General features: G+C 45.0%; 1 non-coding gene across 1 annotated transcript; it reads right to left on the bottom strand.

Annotated features, from left to right (window-relative positions):
* Positions 1-9,239: 9,239 nt before the first annotated feature.
* Positions 9,240-9,403, bottom strand: LOC129028595 (U1 spliceosomal RNA). Its single transcript, XR_008499368.1, has one exon. It is a non-coding gene; the product is annotated as a U1 spliceosomal RNA (small nuclear RNA).
* Between the last annotated feature and the right edge of the window lie 3,040 nt (positions 9,404-12,443).

Raw genomic sequence — 12,443 nt, 5'->3', positions numbered from 1 at the left:
CTCACCCAGTGAGGGAGCCTGTGCCCACTCTGCCCAGTCACTTTTAAGGCCACTGCGGAACTTCCGCTGCCATCTTCGGATCCTGTGTCCCGCACGGGGGCTCCACCAGGGCAGGGATCGTGGTGAGGATCGCTCATGGGTCCCCTCAAGGGGAGCAGGGTCTGGCACTCACCAGGGCGCACGACTAGGACTTGTTGAATTAATCCATCGTCGTCTTTAGCTTTTAGTCCTTTGAAGAGCCCTGAAAATGGAAATCATGAAATATTTTACCATGGAGAACTTTTGATTTGTTTTTTTGTTGTTGTTTTTGTTGTTTGTTTGTTTGTTTTGTTTTTGAGACAGGGTCTCGCTTGGTCGCCTAGGCTGGAGTGCAGTGGTGCAAACACGGCTCATTGCTGCCTTGACCTCCCGGGGCCATCGTCGCCTTTAGCTTTTAGTCCCTTGAAGAACCCCGAGAATAGAAATCATGAGATTTTTCCATGGGGAAGTTCTTTTTTCAAAGCGTTTATTCACGTTGATTTCTAGGCATTCCCCGGGGAGGGAAACGGGCAGGGCCTCCAGTGCACCTTCTGCGCGGTGGAATCGCGGGGGCTCAACTGAGCAGTGGTAGGGTCCTGGGGCGGGAAGGCAGGAGCGGGGGAAGGGAAAAGCAAAAGCAGGGAAAGAAGCCGCGGAGCGGTGGAACAGACATCTAGACCTCCTAAAAGTCTCGTGCAGAGGCACAGGCTGGATCTTCTTTAGGTGAGAATTGTTTGTTGTTGTTGTTGTTGTTGTTGTTGAAGCAGAATGGGGAGCAACTGAGGGGAAAATTCAGAGAGAACATGGAAGAGCTCCAAACGCCAGGACCTATAACTCCCCAAGAATAATATCTTCCAGAAGAACTAGACAGAAAACTAGGCGTCTGGGAACCCTGAAATCCCTGGAGGAGTAGCATCATCATGACCCTCTGTGTTCCTTTCGGCAAAAGGACTTGCTTCGCTTGTTTGTACAATTGTTTGTGTTTGTTAAATAAATAAAACCCTTTTCATATATCTTTGAAAGTACATTGGCTCTATTATTGTAAGATTACAAATAATGCTGCAATCTTCATTCTTGTACACTTCTCATTGGCCACTGGTGTGTTTCCATAGGGTAGAGGCCTGGAGAGCAGTTGCTCCAGCATAGTGTTTACATATTTTTTATATCATTCCATTTTCTTTCCTTTTTTGGCTTATTAGCTGTAACTATTTCTTTCTTCTTGTCCACTGCTCCCTGACTTCTTTTCCTGCTTTTGCTTTTTCAGTGATGGCTTTAGGGTTTTCAGAATACATCTTTATCAGTGCCATCTAACGACATTCTACCTCCTCTTCTGGCTGTTATGCTAGTGTTGTCATGTAATTTGATTTTAGCCATGTTATAAACCCCAGAATCCATTATTATTGCTTTTGTTTAATTGGTCAAATTATTTTAAAAGATTTATATAATAAGAACATATATATTTAACTATGTACATACCAATTTCCAGTAGTCTCCATTTCTTTGTGTAGATCCAGATTTCTGTCTGGTATCTTTATTCTTAGGCCTGGAGGACTCCTTTTGCATTTCTTGTAGTGTGAGTTGCTGAATTCTTTTTTTTTTTTTTTTCTTTTTTGAGATGGAGTCTCACCCTGTCACCCAGATTGGAGTGCAATGGTGCAATCTCAGCTCACTGCAACATCTACCTCCCGAGTTCAAGTGATTCTCCTGCCTCAGCCTCCTGAGTAGCTGGGATTACAGGCACACCCCACCACACCCGGCTAATTTTTTGTATCTTTAGTAGAGACGGGTTTTCACCATGTTGGCCAGGCTGGGTTGGCCAGGCTGCTCTCGAACTCCTGACCTCATGATCCACCCACCTCAGTCTCCCAAAGTGCTGGGATTACAGGCATGAGCCACCGCACCTGGCTCTAATTCTTTCATTTTTTTTCTATGTCTTTAAACATCCTCATTTCAGTCACATTCTTGAAAGATTTTTCATTTTGGCATAGAATTCTAGGAAAACTTTATTTGTTTCAATGCTTTAGGATGTTGCCACTTTGCTTTTGTAAAACTGGCATAAAGTGGGCTTCCTGTACTTGTTATATAATTTTTGAAATGTGTATTTAAATTAATAACATTAAAATGGGCTGGACTACAGGGCGGGGTGGATCACGCCTGTAATCCCAGCACTTTGGGAGGCCAAGGTGGGCAGATCACGAGGTCAGGAGATTGAGACCATCCTGGCTAACACAGTGAAACCAAGTCTCTACTAAAAATACAAAAAACAGCCGGGCGTGGTGGCGGGTGCCTGTAGTCCCAGCTACTCCAGAGGCTGAGGCAGGAGAATGGGGTGAACCCGGGAGGAGGAGCTTGCAGTGAGCGGAGATTGTGCCACTGCACTCCAGCCTGGGCAACAGAGCGAGACTCTGTCTCAAAAAAAAAAAAACAAAGGGCTGGAGGAGGTGGTGCATGCCTGTAGTCCCAGCACTTTGGGAGGGAGAGACAGGAGGATCCCTTGAGGCTCAGAGTTGGAGACCACTGTGGGCAAGATAGCAAGACCCTGTTGCTGTCTCACATATATATATATATATATATATATATATGTATATATGTATATATATGTGTGTATATATGTATATATGTGTGTATATATATATACAGTATATATGTTTATATATAGAATATATACACATATATATACTGTATATATATACTATATATACACATATATATGCTGTATATATATACTATATATACTATATGTACCCATATATATACTTATATATATATACTATATATATATGTACACACACACACACACATACATAAATCAACGTCCTAGATTCATCTTAAGTTCCACCAACAGTGCACTTAAAGTAAAATGTACCCAACCTGAGGGTCAAACCTACCTGCTAACATGCAATTTGTGTTTGTGGGACATTCTCAATAGCATTTGCTTCCCTAGCATAGTGGTTTTCATGTTTTCCTCACACCTGAATGTCTTAAGTGCAAAACCTGTCAGAAATCATTTCCTTTGCCAAAAGATTCTAAAATACTTTTTTTTTTTTGAGATCAGCTCAGTGCAACTTCCACTTCCCATGTTCACAGGATTCTCCTGCCTCAGCTTCATGAGTAGCTGGGACTACAGGCCTGTGCCAACACACCCAGCTAATTTTTGTATTTTTAGTAGAGACAGTTTCACCATGTTGGCCAGGATGGTCTCCAACTCCTTACCTCAAGTAATCCGCCCACCTCAGCCTCCCAAAGTGTTGGGATTACAGGGGTAAGCCACTGCACCTGGCCTAAAATACTCTTACTCCAAGTAAAAGTGCATTAAAAACAAACTTCTCATTTGCATCCCTGGAATCCGTAGAAAGCCCAAGAGAGACAATCAAGTGCTACAGGATCAAGCACTAAACAGGGGAGGACAAAGTGTGGCTTCCTCACTAGGAGTCAGGGCAAAGTTAACTGCCTTGGTTTCCAATGGAGCCCGGACCTTTGTTCACCTGCAATGGGAGGACGCAGCCCAGAGGAGGTGGACTTTCTCTTCATGGTGCCTTCAGATAGGAAATCTCCTAGGATTTCTTTCTTTCCCTTTGATCTACTCCCAATGCTCCCTTTCTGTTTCTTCAAGACCTTTTTTGGATCCCTACTGTGCAAGACCTAAGGAGCTGGTGCTCTTCCCTACCCTCCCTGCCTGGGTGTCTTCAGCATCCAAGCTCACCCAGAATGTTACTTCCTGCCAGAGACAGCAAGAAGACCAAGGAGGGCGGCAGGTGCAGTGGAACCACAGCATCACCGTGTACCTGTGCCTCATGGGCTCCGAGCAAATTGAATAAATGCCCCCTGAAGCTTTTCTGCAGGTCACAGGGAAGGGGAGGGTGGCTGCTGACCTGGCAAGGGAAGTGTCAAGAAGTGTCGGGAGGACTTGACTGTACCCCTGGACCTTGAAGACAGGCCTGGCTAGGCTGATTTTAATGGGTAGGCCAAAGGAAAAGGCTCAAGGGCAACCCAAACCCCAACCCTGAGATTACAGCTTTCAAATGTCTGATCATTCTGATGATGGTCAGTAGAATCCATCCCACCTTTATCAGGAGACTCCTTTGCCAAAATTCCAAGATCTGGGATTCCTGCTGGTTGCCACAGAGAAAGCCAATCACCGAGATGATTACAGCCAAGGAAGGCACTTTAATAGGGTGATGCAGTAGGGGAGATGAGAACTCAAGTCTCAAATCCATCTCCAAGACCAACCAAAACCAGAAGTTTTGATGGCAGGGAAGAAATGTAACAATGTGTAAGAAAACAGGAACTAGGGAGGAGCAAGGAAGCCATCATGATGAATGAGGGGTCCCAGCATCTCACTATCTGGATGAATTTCAGTTCTTTGATAGCTTTTTTGACAGGCCTGAAGGTCTTTTCCTGAGGAAGGAACTCAGATAAAACAAATATTAAGTTTCAAACTTTAAGACCATTTGTAGGTTTATCCAAACAAGCTACATATGGGACTGTTGGGTGGTTTTCAGATCAAGAAAGAAAAAGATTGTGCAGACCAAAGCACAGTTAACCAAAGAAAAAACAATTTTCTGACCAATAGGATGTATGGGGCCAGAGAATGACCAGCCTATAGAAGAACTGTTTTTTGTCCTGAGCATAAGGGAAGGACAAAGTTGCACCAGCTAAGGTGCAATTAAGCTGCAGATGGGCAAAAATCTGAATTTTGTTTCAGAGCCCTGGGGTCTTCCTCAAAAGTCTCCTTCCTTGAAAGAGGAACCCTGTCTTGGTTTCTGCATCTCTCTGAGTCCTTTTGGAGGTTGAGAATCCTGAGTTCTTGGTGGTTGGCCCCCTCTAACCCTGAGTTAGAAATGTAACCCAGTACCCAGGCCCCAGCTCCAGCGACCATTTCCCCCTACTTTGCTCCTAGCAAAGCCTATTTCTAGGTCAGTGGTGAGGTACAGGCAGGACAGGGCAACTCGTTCTGAGATTTTTTGCCCTGGAAGGCCTTGAGCACTGTGGTCCTGCAGAACCACTGTCTCCCTCTTTTGGAGAAAGCAGGGAGGAAATGACCTTTGTGGAGGGAATCGAGGGCTGCACCTGCATAGAGGAGCTGAGGCAAACAGGGCAGTTCCAGTCTGTAAATGTAAAGGACATTTGTCATCCAAGAGGCTGGGCTGTTATTATTAATTTTGAATTTTGTCAAAACAAGCTACAGGGAAATTTTTCTTCTTACTTGTAAGAACCTTACAAGACCTCTCATCTTATATTCCAGGGAGAATTGCTGCATATTACACAAACACATAGGTGAGACTGCCATTCTGACCTGCAGGCCTTGATGCCCTGGCACAGGGGCACCAGGGCACCAGCAAAGCCCTTCCTCTACAAAGAGCAAGCATGTTATGTCTACAACCCATCGGCACCAGTCCCAAGTACAATTTCTACTTGGCTCTATGGACTGAGTACACATTCCCCCCAGCACAGAAATCCTACAGACTCCCATGAATGCTATAGTGAAAAGCAGGGTCTGGCTAGGTGTGATGGATCACACCTGTAATCCCAGCAGTTTAGAAGGCTGAGGCAGGGTGGATCACTTTAGTCCAGGAGTTTGAGACCAACCTGGGCAACGTGGTGAAACTTCAACTCTTAAAAAAAAAAACAAAACAGCAACAACAAAACAAGAACAGAAAATAGCTGGCTATGGTGGCTTGTGCCTGTGCTACTCTAGAGGCTGAGGTGGAAGGATTGCTTGAACCAAGATGCCACCAGATACAGTGAGACCCTGTCTCAGGGAAAAAGACAAACAAACAGAAAAAAGAGGCTGTGTAAGAGGTGACACTAGGGACAGAGGATAAACACTAAGGTTTTCAAGTAGTATTAGAAGCCAGTAGGCCTTGGGGACCATTGAGCAATCTACAAAGCAGGGAAGCCTAGATCCCTGAGCTCCACCTGCCAAGTACCACTGCAGCTAACATGAGAGACCTCCCCCAGAGAGACTGAAATTTGCCTCCTGAGGAAACAAGTGACTATAGACATCTGTCCCAGGACAGTAAACAAGAAAACAAGGTCTCACAAAAACAAAAACAGCTGACCACACCATACAATCAGTGAGACCGAGCCTGTGACTATAGGTGAAAAAAAAAGGCTGTCTATTATTCATACCATGAAGGACCAGGGGAAAGTGTGAACACAGTCCCCTACTACTGTTGTGGGAATCAGGAGAACAGAGAGACCAATGGGTAAAACAGGAGGATTTTATTGAGTGCACTCAGGCCCAGCAGATTAAAATCCAAAGGCTGAGCCCTGAACAAAGACAAGGCTTGACTTTTATACACATTTCTGAAAGGGGGTTGGCTAGTTTGAATGGCACAGTGGGAATTTAAAGGCGCAAAACTCACGGGGCAGGCAAGAGGGCTTACAGAAGCAGAACAAAGGCAGCTAATCAAACTGTGACAGGTCTTGCAATGCAAGCATAGCTGGTGACCTTGCAGCTGTACTGAAGGGAAATCAGGAACTTAACAAAACTTGAATAAAGAGAAACGGTAAGGGGGGAAGAGAAGGTAGTAAAGGGATTTGTTGTTTTTTCCTCTTACCCTTGCTAGGGGCAGACTGTGTTGAGAGAGTCTCTGGAACTCATTCCTCAGGGCTCCAGCTTTTCAGACAGTATTATCAAGGATCTGCTAGGGCTCTATCTATTGCTGGCCTTGGAGTCAGTCAAGTACTGTGAAGCTCAATTATGCAGCTGAGCTTCACACATTAGGGGAGATAACGGAGAACAGCACATCTGGAATGCAATGGATGAGCCTCAACCTTAGGATGAACCACTATTGGTGACCATAGGATTTCCCCTATCAGGTAAATGGCAGTCCCCATACCTCTGCCCCACCACAGCTCCATATGCCTCACCCTTTACACACACGGTCACTTGCCCTGAGAACCACTCCCACCAATCCCCAACCACCCCTAGCCCTCCTAGCCCTAACACACAGCTGGGACTCTCACATCCAGCCAGCAGTCCTGGACTTGCTCCAACAGCACGGGAAATCCTCCATGGCAAACAGCAGCCCTGTGCTGCCTCATCTACAGAGAAATGCCCTATCGGTGATGTCACCAACAGTGCCTTTCTTAATGTTCTGGAGATTATTAAATTTGATTTGTAGAGTTGTGAAAAGTGCTCATATTGCTGATTCCATTGCTTATATGTGATCATATAAATCTTTTCTCTCCTTTCTGTAGTGTGGTTTAAACTTAATCCTTAAAGGACACGTATTTGAATTTTTCAGATGGTTAGAAACCTGAATATACCAATCAAAGAAAACTGCTCCTTAAATGCTACAGATTTAGTTTCCTTCCTGTACTAAGATGTCTTTTAGATATAGTAAATTTTTTAAAGCCAAGAGCTCCTATGGAACGAAGTTGGATGAGAGGTGGGACATTGAGTAGTAAGATAACTCTTGTAACAGGGATGCCACTCTTGCAGATATTCACAACTATTGGGCCCATAAAATTTTTACCAAACATTGGAAAGACAAGATATGAACAACTTATCATTGCTGCAGTCTCAAATATCAGGAAATACCATTATTCTCAGGACAATAAATAGACAATAAAAAAGACTCTCAGAGAAGATTAGCTGTCATGTATTACCAAACAGGGACTGGATCCTTGTCAACACCACCCAACAGAAATTGTCCATAGAAATTCACTTCATAACATCAAAACCAAAAACCCACACTGATGGCAAAAAATAATGATGCAAAAATGAGAGAGAGAGAGAGAGAGAGAGAGAGAGACCTGTCCTATAGCCATACTTAGTGGGTAAAAGCCAAAGAGCTCAATTTCTGCTCATGATACTTAATAGAACAGACGGAACATGAGCCAATAACTCAGTGGGTTCAGATCTGCACCAAGTGCCTGTTGGATGCAGGATTCTACTGTCTCCAATAATATGTCTCAGATGGACTAGTTTTTTGTTGTTGTTGTTGTTTTGTTTTGTTTTGGGACAGTGTCTCACTCTGTCACCCAGGCTGGGGTGCAATGGCATGATCTCAGCTCACTGCAACCTCCACCTCCTGGGTTCAAGCGATTCTCCTGCCTCAGCCTCCCCAGTAGTTGGGATTACAGACACACACTACCACATCCAGCTTTTATGCTTTTTTTTTTTTTTTTGTATTTTTGGTAGAGACGGAGTTTCACCATGTTGGTCAGGCTGGTCTCAAACTCCTGACCTCAGTTGATCAGAAGTAGGTGAGGTCAGTTAAAAACAGATGAATTTACAGTGCCATTTGAGAAGGGGTATTAAGGAATTTGCCAGGGTACTGACACGTGTCAGGTGCAAACTGCAGGTTGAGAGAGAGCTAAGTATTTTCTGTCCATGAAGGTGATAAGCGAGGGCCTGAAGAAAGAGGGACCGGGGAGGACACTGGCTCCAGAAATAGGAAAGGGCTGCTTGGGGGTGGGAAGGATGGGTTGGGGTGCTGTCTAGAAAGTTGCCTGGCAATGGATGTAGGATGTGGAAGTGAGACATCAAACAAGAAGCTGTCATTTAAATAAAGTCTGAAGAAAGACTAGATATGTAAACGGTAGGAGATAGTAGAGAAACTGGACCCCGCTGCTCATAAAACTTCCCGCCTTATATTTCAGGGAGGATCGCAGCATATTTCGGCCAAGACATGTGAGACTGCTGTTCTGACCTGCGGGCCTCGAGGAATTGCATTAGGGCACCTGGGCGCCGGTAAAGCCGTTCCCCTCCACAAAGTAAGCGTGTTATGTCTACAACCCAACGGGGACACTAAAAGCCCCAAAGGCCCTGCTTTCATCCCAAAGAACAGCGCCCCTCTGCATAGTTTTACCTGGCTCTATGAGGTTAGAACACATTCCCCGCTAGCACAGAAATCCTATGAACTCCTGAGGGGGCTGCGGTTAGAAGCAGAGGCTGTGTAAAAGGTGACTCTGGGGGGATAGAGAAAAACACGAAGATTCTCACAGAGCTTGAGAATCCAAAACACTGGAGACCATGGACCAATCTCTGCAAAAAGCAGCTCTGCATGGAAAAGGAAGAGCTGTGCGGCCTTCATGCTAGTTTGCTTGTGTTTAAGGCTGACCCTTCCTATTTCTCCTCCGGCGGGGAAGCGACATCTTACTTTCTATTCCCCAGCCTTCCACTGTAAGAATAACACGACCAAGCCACAAACCAATGATACAAAAGAGTAACACTTAGAGCACAGCCTATTCTTGAAACTACAAAATACCAGAAGAAAGCACAAACGCAGTCCCCCACTACTACAAATTATGCAGTGGAATTTCCCACATTTGGGGAAATCGCATGGGTCAGCATATCCCGAGTGCAATGGACAAGCCTCGCTCTGGGAAAATCACCTTCATGTTCATGGTATCTTCTCTGCAACGTAAATATGAGGTATCGCACCTCCGCCCCACTACAGCCTCATACGCCTCACCCTTTACACTCACGGTCGCTTGCCCCGCGCACCCCTGAGCCCTCCTAGCCCTGACACACAGCTAGGACTCTCAGTTCCGACCAGCGGTCCTGAACCCGCTCTCACGGCAGGGGAACTCCTTCGTGGTGAAGCAGCAGGTGGGGAAGCAGCAGCCCCTGCGCTGCCTCATCTACATAGAAGTCACCCTATCCGTGATGTCGCCAACAGTGCCTTTCCCAGTCCCCGTCTGTCTTTCTGCTACTCAGCCTACCAACCCAATGCTTGAGCCAGCAAGGGGAAGTGACATCTGCCTCTCTCTTTTTCCCTCCTGCTCCCGCATCTGTTCCCGCCCAAAGAAGCTGGTCCTTAGCCTGCATTGCAGAGCAAACTTTCGGCGGCCGGATGGAGCCTGGGCACCCGTCTTCAGATAATGGCTTTTAATTCGCAGACTAGAACGTATAGGACTACAAAAGAAACCGGTTTTCTTCACATGTTTATCTTTGGGATGTAGCATTCCGGTTGAAATTGGAAGCCGTTCAATGTAAGAAAGAAACCATATTTATGAAAGTAAAGAGACTGCTCAGATGACTGCAAACCAGCCTTCCTTACTGGTTTTATCACTGGTAATGTTATAAAAACAGTTGTCCAGTTTCATGAATCCTGTAGTTGTTTTTTTTTTTTGATGTTGTTGTTTTTTTTCCCCAAATTCAGTATTGTAGAAAAATATGCTGATCCACAAGAGATGACTGGACACTCTCAAACGTGGTGTTGGACTTTATCATCTCTTGCACAGCCATCTCCAGACTTAGTGCATACCTCATGTTAGTTTTTTATATTCTGCAAAGACAAAACCAAAATAATCCAAATTTGATACAAATACCTGGGATACATCTTACTTGAGATGTTTAACAAATGTCTGGATCATCTTTTCTTATATATTATGCAGGAAACACTGTGAAGTAAGCAAAGTTGGAATGCCCAAGTCAAAGACCACTTGAATATTTACAAGTAGATTTGAGACAGGAATAATACAGGGTGGTCACAGGATAACAAATTCTAGGCAGCAGATTTACATGACTTGAGGCTATGGGCTGATAAGATGCTGAAAAACCAGGGTGTGGACCAAGCTGGCTAAGACTGACTGGACCCAATGTGGTGCTGGATTTGATGTAGGTTTTACCTAGGCCCTCATTATATGCTCATTAACATAATAAATCTCACATCCACCAGTGCCATGTCAGTTCTGAGACTAATATTTGATATAAAAATGGATGGCACCACAGTTCCGAGAAATCTCCACCTTTACCCAGGAATTTTCATGACTATTCCACTCCTTGGTTAAAGAAACCTATCGAGATGAAACCCTAGAACCCATTGTTCTCTCTCGGGTATGCCTGAACGCCCCTTTCTTGAGCGTGTACTTTTTGCTTTGCAATAAATCTCTTCTTTCACTATTTGCTAACTCATCCTTGGCTTGGTTCTCTAGATGGTGTCAAGAGCCTGGACACCACAGCTGGGGTCGAGATCCCACCAGTGTCTGGGGACCTTCCCCAGCCCACCGGTATCAGATTCTATTCCATTGCTCAAATCATGAAACATCGAATGGAGAGTTCTCCTTTGAAGACTATAAACCAAAGATTCTGTAGCATAGTGGCCAGTTAGACCACTGGAAGGCATGGCAAAATATTGAAAATGAGGGATTAGGAGATAGTGCAGTAACTGCTGAATGCAAAATACTTGATCCAGGCTCCATTCCCTGGAGACTGACTGGGAGACACATTGCCCAGGTAGTAGTGGAGAAATACTTTCTGGGTATCTGACCAGCCTTTGTGGAAAGAACTGGCACCATCCTGCAGATGTAACCACCTGATGGGTTCTTCCTGCCCACTGTACATACAAAATCAATTCATGGAGACCATGGCATTGAGGTAAAGGGTTTAACTGAAACAGGCCAGCCATGACATGTGGGGGACAGAGTTATTACTCAAATCAATCTCACTGAAGGCTTGGAGGTAAGGGGTTTTTCAAAGACACTTTGGTGGGGAAGAGGCTAGGGCTTGGGTGGTGCTGATTGTTGGGGATGAAATCATAGGGGTGTGGAAAATGGCCCTCCTACACTGAGCCAGCTTCTAGGTGGGGGCTAAGGGACTGGTTGATTTTTGGGCCAAATGGTGCCATCCAGTAGTCAGAAATGTAAAAGCCTGAAGAGACATCTCAAGAGGCCAATCTTAGGTTCTGCAATAGTGATGTTCTTCACAGCAGTAATTGGGGAAGCTGCAAATATTGTGACCTCTGGAATAATGGCCGGCAATTATTTAACGAGGCACACACCTTAGTAGAATTCAGGTCCCTTTCATCCTCCTAGCTTGGTGGCCTTTCATTAGTGTTACAGGGGTAATTTAGTTTTGGGGAAGGTTATCATTTTAACCAACATTTTTGGCTGTCCCCAGTGTTTTTGGCACCAGGGACTGGTTTCCTGGAAGACAATTTTTCCATGGAAGGGGGTGGTGGATAGTTTCTGGATGAAACCATTCCACTTCAGGTCATCAGGCATTAGTTAGAGTCTCATAAGGAGTGCACAATCTGGATCCCTCACACGCGCAGTTCCCAATAGGGTCCAAGCTCCAATAAGCATGTAATGCTGATGCTGATCTGACAAGAGGCAGAGCTCAGGTGGTAATGCTTGAAAGCCTGCAGCTCACCTCCTGCTGTTTGGCTGGGTTCCTAACAGGCCATGGACCAGTACCTGTCTTGTGGCCCTGGGGGTTGGGGACCCCTGATTTAAACTATAAACCCAATTTTTCTCAAAAATAGCTTGGGAGAAATTGCACAGGAATGAGCAAAGACAGCTAGCCTGTGAGGCTAGAACCAAAGTGGAGTCAGCCATGTTAGATTTCTCTTATTGTCATAATTTTGCAAAAGTAGTTTCTGAGGGACTACACAGGACACTTGTTAAAAGCATGAGATGGATTTTATTGTATGTACTACAGTAGGCAAGAGAGACCAGCAGAAAACCGA

The sequence above is a fragment of the Pongo pygmaeus genome, chromosome 1, assembly GCF_028885625.2.
Source record: "Pongo pygmaeus isolate AG05252 chromosome 1, NHGRI_mPonPyg2-v2.0_pri, whole genome shotgun sequence".
NCBI classification, from domain to species: domain Eukaryota; kingdom Metazoa; phylum Chordata; class Mammalia; order Primates; family Hominidae; genus Pongo; species Pongo pygmaeus.
Note: the sequence above shows the minus strand (reverse complement) of the source record. Positions and strands in the feature narration are given on the sequence as shown.